This window comes from Aplysia californica, unplaced genomic scaffold (genome assembly GCF_000002075.1).
Source record: "Aplysia californica isolate F4 #8 unplaced genomic scaffold, AplCal3.0 scaffold00385, whole genome shotgun sequence".
Classification (NCBI taxonomy): Eukaryota; Metazoa; Mollusca; class Gastropoda; order Aplysiida; family Aplysiidae; genus Aplysia; species Aplysia californica.
In genome coordinates, this window is record NW_004797655.1 from 489,522 (window position 1) to 498,763 (window position 9,242).

General features: G+C 40.6%; 1 protein-coding gene across 1 annotated transcript in view; it reads right to left on the reverse strand.

The window, feature by feature from the left end:
• Window positions 1-9,242, reverse strand: part of LOC118477177 — a gene marked incomplete at its 3' end in the record, with an annotated part of 52,332 nt that overhangs the window by 42,801 nt on the left and 289 nt on the right.

A 9,242-nucleotide genomic window follows, 5' to 3' on the forward strand; every position in this document is an offset into this window, starting at 1 on the left:
TTTTTTTTTTTGTCGAGGGTGGGGAGTAAGTGTTTTACGGCGCTTGCAACTGCCTAAGGTCATGTGAGCGCACGGGACACATAAAAAACATTTATTTTAGTTTGGTAGATATTAAATTTGAATTTTGCCAGAGTGACAGCCGAAACCTACTCCCATCGATTTTGAACCACTAAGGGATCGTTAACGTGCGAAACTTGCAAAAGGGACCTCCGAAGTTTTTTTGCCCTTATCAGAGAAGGCTAGGTGTTAGATCTTACCAAACCTAAGATCAGGGTTGTGGCTGAAAGACAGCAGTAAGAAGGAGCCAAAAAGTAGCAGTAGAAAAGCTGCAGAAATCTCATTTATACTAACAATTATTGTGTTAGTCTAATAGACTTTTTCCATATCCAGGTGCCGCTACCAACACGTCTGTGTGTTTTACCATAGGAGAAAGCATGTTATAAGCTTTTTTTAACCGGGTAAACTATCCAGACTCGAATGTGATCTGAAACGCTGTAAAAATCGGTATTTCTTTGTGATCCTACTATTGTGAAAAACCCTCATAGTCGGTTGTTACACTTTTAATGATACAATGTAGTGATAATCAATTAGTTGTTGTCCATGCTTAGTTGTAGCTACCAACACATTATTATGTTTTGCCTTAGGTGAATACATTTTAGGCGCTTCTTTGCTCAGGTAAGCTCAATCAAAACCCACGTATGTTCAAGAAGTTGCAACCATTTCTATTTCTTTGTCCTCTTACTTTTTGCAAAACTTTCGCGGTCTGTCGTTACTCTTTTAATAATAGTGATAATCCATTCGGTTTTTTTTCTACCTAGTTGTACCTACCAACACATCATTGTGTTTTACTACAGGTGTGAGCATTTTATAAGCTTCTTTCCCGGATGAGCTCTTTAAAATCCAAAAATATTTAATTTCTTTACTCTTTTACTGTTTTGAATAACTCTAGCGGTCGGTCGACACTCTTTCAGTAATAGTGATAATCTGTTAGTTTTTGTCCATGCTTAATTGTAGCTACCAACACGTTATGTTTCATCAAAGGTGTAGTACTTCTTGGCTAGGGTAAACTCTATTGAAACCCAAATGTGTTATGAAAAGCTGTAAGCATCTATATTTCTTTCTCTTCCTACTGTTTTGGAGAACCTTCGCGGCCAGTCGTTACACATTTAATAATAGGGATAAGCTATTAATTATTGTCCCTGCTTAGCTTTAGCAACCAACACTTTATTATATGTTTTATCATAGGGGGAAATACTTTACGTGCATCTTTGCCCAGGTAAACTCAATCCAAACCCACATGTTTTCTAAAGGCTATAAGTATCTGGGGGTTTTTTTTGTCTTTCTACTGTTTTGAAAGACATTCGCGGTGGTTTGTTACACGTTTAATAACAGTGGTACTCTATTTAGGGGGGGGGGGGGGGGTTCATACCCAAGAGTAGCTACCAACACATCATTGTGTTTTACCATAGGTGCAAGCATTTTATAAGCTTCTTTGCCCAGATGAACTATATTCAAACCCAAATATGTGATGAATAGTTAATAGCATTTCTTTGTCCTCTTATTGTTTTGAATTACTCTTGTGGTCGGTTGTTACACTTTCAGTAATAGTGCTAAACTGTTAGTTTTTGTTCATGCCTAGTTGTAGCTACCAAAATAGTATTGTTTTTCTATAGGTGCAAGCATTTTATAAGCTTCTTGGCTCAGGTAAACTCTATCCACATACAAATGTGTTCTGAAAAGCTGTAAGCATCTTTATTACTTCGTCTGCCTACTTTAAAAAAAGAACTTCGTGGTCCGTCGTTGCACTAATGTATGTGTTTTATGCCCCGTATAGACACAATTTAGATCACTTAGAAGGCTGGTTTCCAACCCGAACTAAGTGGAATACATCTCCGTGTGTTAGTGTTATGGCGTGTATAAATCGCAGCTTACACTTTATGCTTCCTAGGGAGTTGAGATTGTTTCAAAATGCTATCAGGTCTTTTGGGGTAATAGATTGTAAAGCGCATAGAGCTTGCTGTTTAGCAGGAATTTTGCGCATTACAAATGCTATCTATCTATTTATCTATCTTTCTATCTATCTATCTATCTATCTATCTATCTTTCTATCTATCTACCCCTTAATTACGAACTGGTGGAAAAAAGAAACAAAAAAGAAACAAATAAATCACCCCCCCCCCTCCCCCCGAAAAAAATCGGTTCATTTGGAAGAGCAACTCACCCTGCTCCTCTTCAGGGTCACAGAAGTGGCAGGCAAGCCGGGCCTCCTGGCCCTGCTCCACCAGTTGGGCCCTGTGCACTCCTCGGCGAACTGTTTGCTTCAGGTCTTCACCCACGTCTCCGTCTCTGTCTTGTGGACGCTTCACGCACTCTGGCTTAGGTTTCTCCGTCGTGCTGTTAAACGCTTCCCGTCGCTCCCTGCCTTGACAAAATGAAATGCTGAATGTTAAGCTGGGAAAATAACACAGCAGCAGCTATATTTATGTAACCTTTAAACGGTATGTCTTTTCTCCTGCAGAGTTTTTTTAATTCTGGAAATCCGAGAACGGCCCATTTTATCGCGTCGTTCGTAATGGTCAGTGGTGGCCAAACACTAGGATCCACTCAACCATGAGTACTCAAAGCCACACACACTGTGCACCTTACAGTATGGATCTGTTTCTAGAGACAATTGGAGGGGGATGAGGTTTCCCAAATAGACAGGATTTGTGGAGTTGATATAATCTGAAAGGTGAATATTATTTTTGAGCTTTGCCAAGCAACCAAATGTCACAGAATAAATGTTTACGCTTTTCATGAACACTTTGCTATTCTCTGATAGCTTCGAAAACGGGAAAATGGTACATGAAGATCTGCCTTGGGAATGGGGACCCTTGAGATGTAGGAAAGTCATTGCTGCAGACATCGTCTTCGGACAGATGTCTCATGGGGCTCCTCTACTGAATGTTATGTACCCTGGTGCGTTTAAAGGGGTGCGAACTGTATATGTTTGACTTGTAATGGTCGTTTTGTTTGAGAATTTTTAGTTCTGATTCTCTACAGGTCCTAACTGATGGACCATTTCCACCCTTGACGTCAAAGAAGGAAAGGACACTTTAACATTATTTCCGCACCTTGTGCGAAACTTTCGAAATCTCTTTACTTATCTTAACCATGATCTCAGCAGGCAAAGGAAACTTGAGAAAAACTCCCTGCGAATTTCTGTGGGACTGTTAGACTACTGTAGTTTGCAATAGGGCGCGATCGTTGCGATTTTTAGTGGTAGACCTAAAGCGAACTTGTGCGTCATGCTACAAAAATGGGGACATTGCTGAAAATTGGTTGTTTTTTTACTCGCTATGTAGAGAAAAACAATTATGTGGATTTATCTAAAATGAATATCAGACAAATTCCTTCTGACTTCCAAATGTTGTGTACAAATTTGAAACTCAAAACTTCAGTGTGGAGGAAAATATTATCACAAAATTTGTACAGTTTTTTTGGATCACCCTGTACATTAGTTCGATTCACATATGAAGAGAATTGTTATCTAGTACTTCTGTATTTCCGCTGAGATGTTGTATGCCTCTCAGCCAGGATCGGCCCTGACTGGCAGAGTCGAGAGACCTGATCCCCTAAAAATGATCTAAATAATGTAGCGTCACGCGTATAACCGCGGCAATTACATGATGTTATGGCAATGTGAGATCAATGTCAAATCATATCAAGAAAAATACAAATGAATTTAAAATCTACAAACACAAGATTAAACTTCCAACAAACCATAAAGGAGACTTGTATGCTCATAATGGTGATTGTAAAAATATTCAAGAGGTACAAAGATTAACCATAACGATCAACGAAGACAAGGCAGGTGGCAGAAGTTTCAGTTTCTCTGACAAGTCTGGCTACACTTTTCCATTACTTTTCAGTTCAACTCATACTCTGAATCTGCAGGATAAGCGGCCTCTCCTATTGTTAAACTCTTGTAAAAAGCATGGTGTACTATGGGAATGATTTGTCTGTCACACATCGCACGAAGGTCTTTGCTCTTTCTGGAATCAATTCCCAATGGGGCTGAATATGCTGGTTCTGGACCCCGGGAAGGATTCATGTCAGCAGGTTCATTTCCACAGGTCGTGCATTCATGGACTACTTGATAGTGACAATGGGGTCATCCTTGCGAACCGAATACATGCGGATTTGCAGGAACTTTGCATTTTTACGATCAGTGTTCTTGTTCATGTTGATGAACTCATGCTCTTGAAATTTCAAACGCCCTCCGTCACCTTCTCTGTCACTTTATAATGTGATGTGTTTCTTTTAGCCCCTTAAATGACTGTAGCCCACTGTGGAGTTGTGTACACACTGACATGCTTGGCTAGCCGCCTCAATCCTGGCATGAATTGAGTCACTTTCATGTTTAGAGTGACCCCTTACAAAGAAGACATGGTGGATCTCCTCAAAGTCAAATTTTTAATGTTGTACAGCCCACCACAACATCGCCATGAACGGTCGATTTCTGTTCTGTCCACCAACAGAATCTGACAGCAACCTAACTGTTTTGATGGATCCTGACCTATTTAGCCGTTCTAGATGCTTCATCATGCACAAGGCAATGTCTCTAGCGCCACGTCTTGCGATATTTTCATTCTAGGGGTAATTGTAGCCTGTCTTGTCATGAAAACCATAAACACCCAGGTTGTACTTGTAGTGATTCAGTTGTCCCATGTAGTAGATGTCACCCTCATTTGATTTAGGAAGTGGCAAAATTTCTTCCAGATCAAAGGTAGCTGCAGCAACCGTCTTGTCATTTTGCACTTCTTTTTTTAGGTTATCTCTGTACTGGCTTGTAGCTGCAATTTCCTCTATGTGCTTCTTATCTTATATCTTATTTAATTTCTTCAGTCTTGTTTTCATTGTTATCGAACGCAGAACAAGCTGCACATGTATCTTCCTTTGGTCGATGGAGGCCAAGGTTCAGAGTGTAAAATACATTTTTGTAACTGGATAGGAATGCAATGCGTGTTGCCCTCGTCCCTTTGTGATTTGAATGGCGTCCGCTCTCGTCTGCTTCAACAAATCCAACTTTAGTGTTTTCCCCAAGAGCTGGGCATGTATTAACAAAACAGTTTCTGCAGTGTCCTAAGTATGTAAGAAGAACTTTTTACAGTCTATTGTTTCGTAACCATTGTTGATTAACTTGTAATATCTTGAGGTTCCCTTTGGTCTAACAGTGACTGTACGCCTATACTTTGGCTCAGCATCTCTGACAGTTGTTGCTATAAAATCCCAACGCATCTGGGGTTGTCCAAGCTCCCAAAAAATTTCAAAATGTCAGTTCCTTGCTCTTATGCGATTTTTTCCTTGCAACGTCGCTTGCAAGTATCTGGATTGCAGCCAACCCCAACAGTCTTTCTTTTTGCATAATTATGTAGCCTTTCCCTAAGTTTTACAAATCCTTTTTCTCCTTCCGTTTATTTACAGGTCTTTTGCGTCGTTCTGCCGTAGCTTGTGTGCCATGATGATCAGTGAGTGCGTCAGCACGTTTGTCTTCAGTGGGTTTTTACCAGAGAGGGTGCATTTGTGTCATTATGAATGGTCGTGGTAACTTTGTTTATCATATCCTCAATTAAATCTCTAATGACAAAAATATCAGAATGCATGCTACTGGCCTGAGAAGGATTATTTCCTAGACTAGCATTATCATTTAAAGAACTGTCTGTTGGCTGCAGTTCTTCTGTGGGCGTCTCCGTGCTCTGGTTTGGCTGTATTGCTTGGCTTTCCTTTCACAATACACACTCAGGGGCGTGTGGCAAGCCACCGTCTTCTCTGAGATCAGACTATATTTCACAGCCATTCCTCGGTAAGTCAAAAGACACTGGTATTGTTTGGGTCAACGCACGTCAGATTTCCACCCGAAATATACCTTTAGAACTGATTCAACGGCGAATGCGAGCATTTCAATACACTGTTCCAGCAAGAGGCATAATGTAGTATGTCAATACAAACTTGGTACATTTGATGAGGAAGTGCGAGAAATTCGACAAGTAATAATGTCGTATGTCGACATACGACATGCCTCAGTAGCTGTTACTTTGTAGTAAGTCGATACAACGTTCACTGACGATATTCTTCGACTTTATCTTAATACAAAATGTTTTATGCTTCTATACCCGTTACTATTTTACGTAGAGGAATGAAACCGGGATCAAAAGATGCGGCTCATAAAACTCTACAACATATTAGATTTTCATTTTTTCGAAATTTTGACTTACGACAATGATGAATGCCGGCGACGGTATAACGATGCTTTTTACGCTGTGGTCTGTTTTCTTGGAGTATAAGTCATTTCACTTTTTAGTACTTTGACCACCACCCCCCTCCCCCTCCCCCTCCAGTGGAGCACCTCTTTCTTTGATTTTTTTTTTACCTCAGACAGCAGCAGACATTCACTTGTTTCAACAGAATCGGGGGAATCTTCTCTATTGGTGAAACATCTCAGAGCATTCTGGACATCCTATTAGAGACTACGTACTTACTTATATGTATTACACCTTCAGCACCAACCTTGTCTCGCCCCCCTCCCCCTCCCCCCCCCCCCCCCCCCCTCTGCAGTGAGTAGGGGCTAACTTATTTCAAAATAGAATTGCATGAAGAAACAAGCACGAAGTCTTGATTAGTATTGGTGGCAACATCTATGTTATTCGGTAAAGGGAAACGTTGCCCTCCACCAGGAATGTACTTGATCTTGTAAGCGCATTAAGGGCCTCTTCTCTCAGATGGACCTTACCTAGGCCACGATGTCACAAAAAAAGCTGGAATTATTCTTAAAAAATAGGGGGAGGATGTCTAAACTTACTTTTATTCACTAACACATGTAATGACAAAAGTCTATAGTTTTCAAGCGACCTTTTTATTGTATATAAACTAGGGGATGTATTCATTTCTTAGACAACAAAAAAGAAAAGAAAAGGTCGCACGTTTACTTAAACGAAACGATATCGTTAAAATGTCCCATCTACTGCTACAATAACATTTTAGAATGGACTTTGATTTAATTGATCATCCTCCGTTATGCCGCCTTGACTGTCACAAGTATTGAAGTGTTTAAATAAAGAAGTTAATGCTTGTAGTTATTTTGTTTAAACCACAAAGAAACCTTAAACACAAATGCGAATAAACCAAGTTGGCACTCATGACGATAGTCAAATCTGGATAAGTGGGTTAAGCAGGTTTTTTAATGCGTTTTCTTTTTAGTTTTCGGCTTTGGAAAGAGGGGATGGGAGGCTCAAATGGAAAACCCAATCAGGGAAAGGCATCCATTTTAACACACAGGGCGAGAGAGAAAGAGAGAAGGGGGGGGGGGAGAGAGAGAATGAGTGAGAGAGAGAAAGAGAGAGAGAGAGGGGACGGGGAGAGAGAATGAGTGAGAGAGTGAGAGAGCGAGAGAGGAAGATAGAGAGAAACACAGGGATATTTAAAAGACTTTTACTCCAATAACTCGGGGACTGCCCTCCTCAAGTGGCCTGGAAAGAAATCTGGGGAAGAAAAGGCCCATGAATATTTCATCCATTTGACACCGACGTTTTAGAGCCAGGTGATGCCAACAATGTCGGAGATTCCCCGTCTGGTGTTCTCATTGTATCGAGCATAGTTGGTTTGTTGGTGATTTTTTAACCCAGCTAAAGTTCGTTCTCATTTTCCTGTCAAAACATCTTCATGTATCTATTTATCCACCTATTTATCTATCTATCTATCTATCTATCTATCTATTTATCTATCTATCTATCTATCTATCTATCTATCTATCTATCTATCTATCTATCTATTTTTATCTATCTATCTATCTATCTATTTATCTATCTATCTATTGATGTATATCTATAGTAAATAATGTAGAACATATATCTAGCATCTGGAGATCACTAAACCCTTTATTACTTCGAAATTTCTGTTTTTCTTTCGCTTTTTATTCTCAACAATTTCCTTGACGTTCCCCTTACACCTTCCATCGTTTTTCTTGGCAAAAGTCGGTGCCCATCTTAACCTCAATGTTTAAGTAGGAATTCCAGATAGCATAAAAGTTCCAAGGATTTGTGAAAGTTTTCGTCCTGCATTCTAAGATTGCTTTTTGTCCCAGAAATGTACAAAGGCAGTAAAGTCAATACTGCTATTGTCATGTATTGAATTACAATCACGTAATGGCGTAACGTTCAAAAAGAAACTCGCTGCTCCTCACTACTGTCCCTTCCAGTCACCTTCTCATTCTGTGTGTGTGTGTGTGTGTGTGTGTGTGTGTGTGTGTGTGTGTGTGTGTGTGAATGTGTCTGTATGTGTGTGCGTGTTACTACTATCTATCTATCTACCTGTCTATCTCTTACTCGCTTTGTTACTCTCACTCTCTTTTATTTCTCTCTTTCTCTCTTTCTTTATTTCTTTCTCCCCCATCCTCCGTCTCCCCCCCCCCTCTCTCTCTCTCTCTCTCTCTCTCTCTCTCTCTCTCTCTCTCTCTCTCTCTCTCTCTCTCTGTTCCTCTCTTTTTCCCTCTCTAACGCCCACCTCTTTCTCTCTTTCTCTCTCTCTCTCTCTCTCTCTCTCTCTCTCTCTCTCTCTCTCTCTCTCTCTCTTTCTTTCTCTCTCCCTCTCTATGAACGATGGTGTCATTCTAAACCGACAATCAGACGACCCTGAGCCGAATCCCCCAAACAAAGGGTTCGTGAACAACATTTCACATATTGTCCCAACCCAAACCAATCGAAATCTTTGGCCTCCATTCTTTTCTTTTTCCTCCGTCTTTCTTTCTGATTTCCTTTTGATGTTCTCGAAATGACCAGGCCGACGCCACATGACAGTGGGCTTCACTTTGTGCTACAGATCTCCTGCTCTCACTTCTTAGATTCTTGATCTTCCCAAAGCAATCAGCCTGACTTTTCTGAGAAAGGCGTCACCCATTTACTGTTTAGATGAGAGCAGCCTGGGGGGGGGGGGGGTGGCTGTCGCGATGCTACCTTCCCAACAACGAGGAGTTGCCAATAATCATGAAATTCTAGATGTATTGATACCACCATTTTCTTCTAGGTTCATCCAAAGATCGTACTAGTACATAACAAGATAGTTCACTCCTCTCTTTGAGCCAATTTTAAAAAGTGTCCTCAAAATCTGGTGGTGCCCTCTTCGAAAAAGTGCGGACTTTGCGAACAGAGTTGCCCAACTCGTGTGAAAAGCTACTATTCTTCTTCTGGGGAAACGAAAGAGAGCCT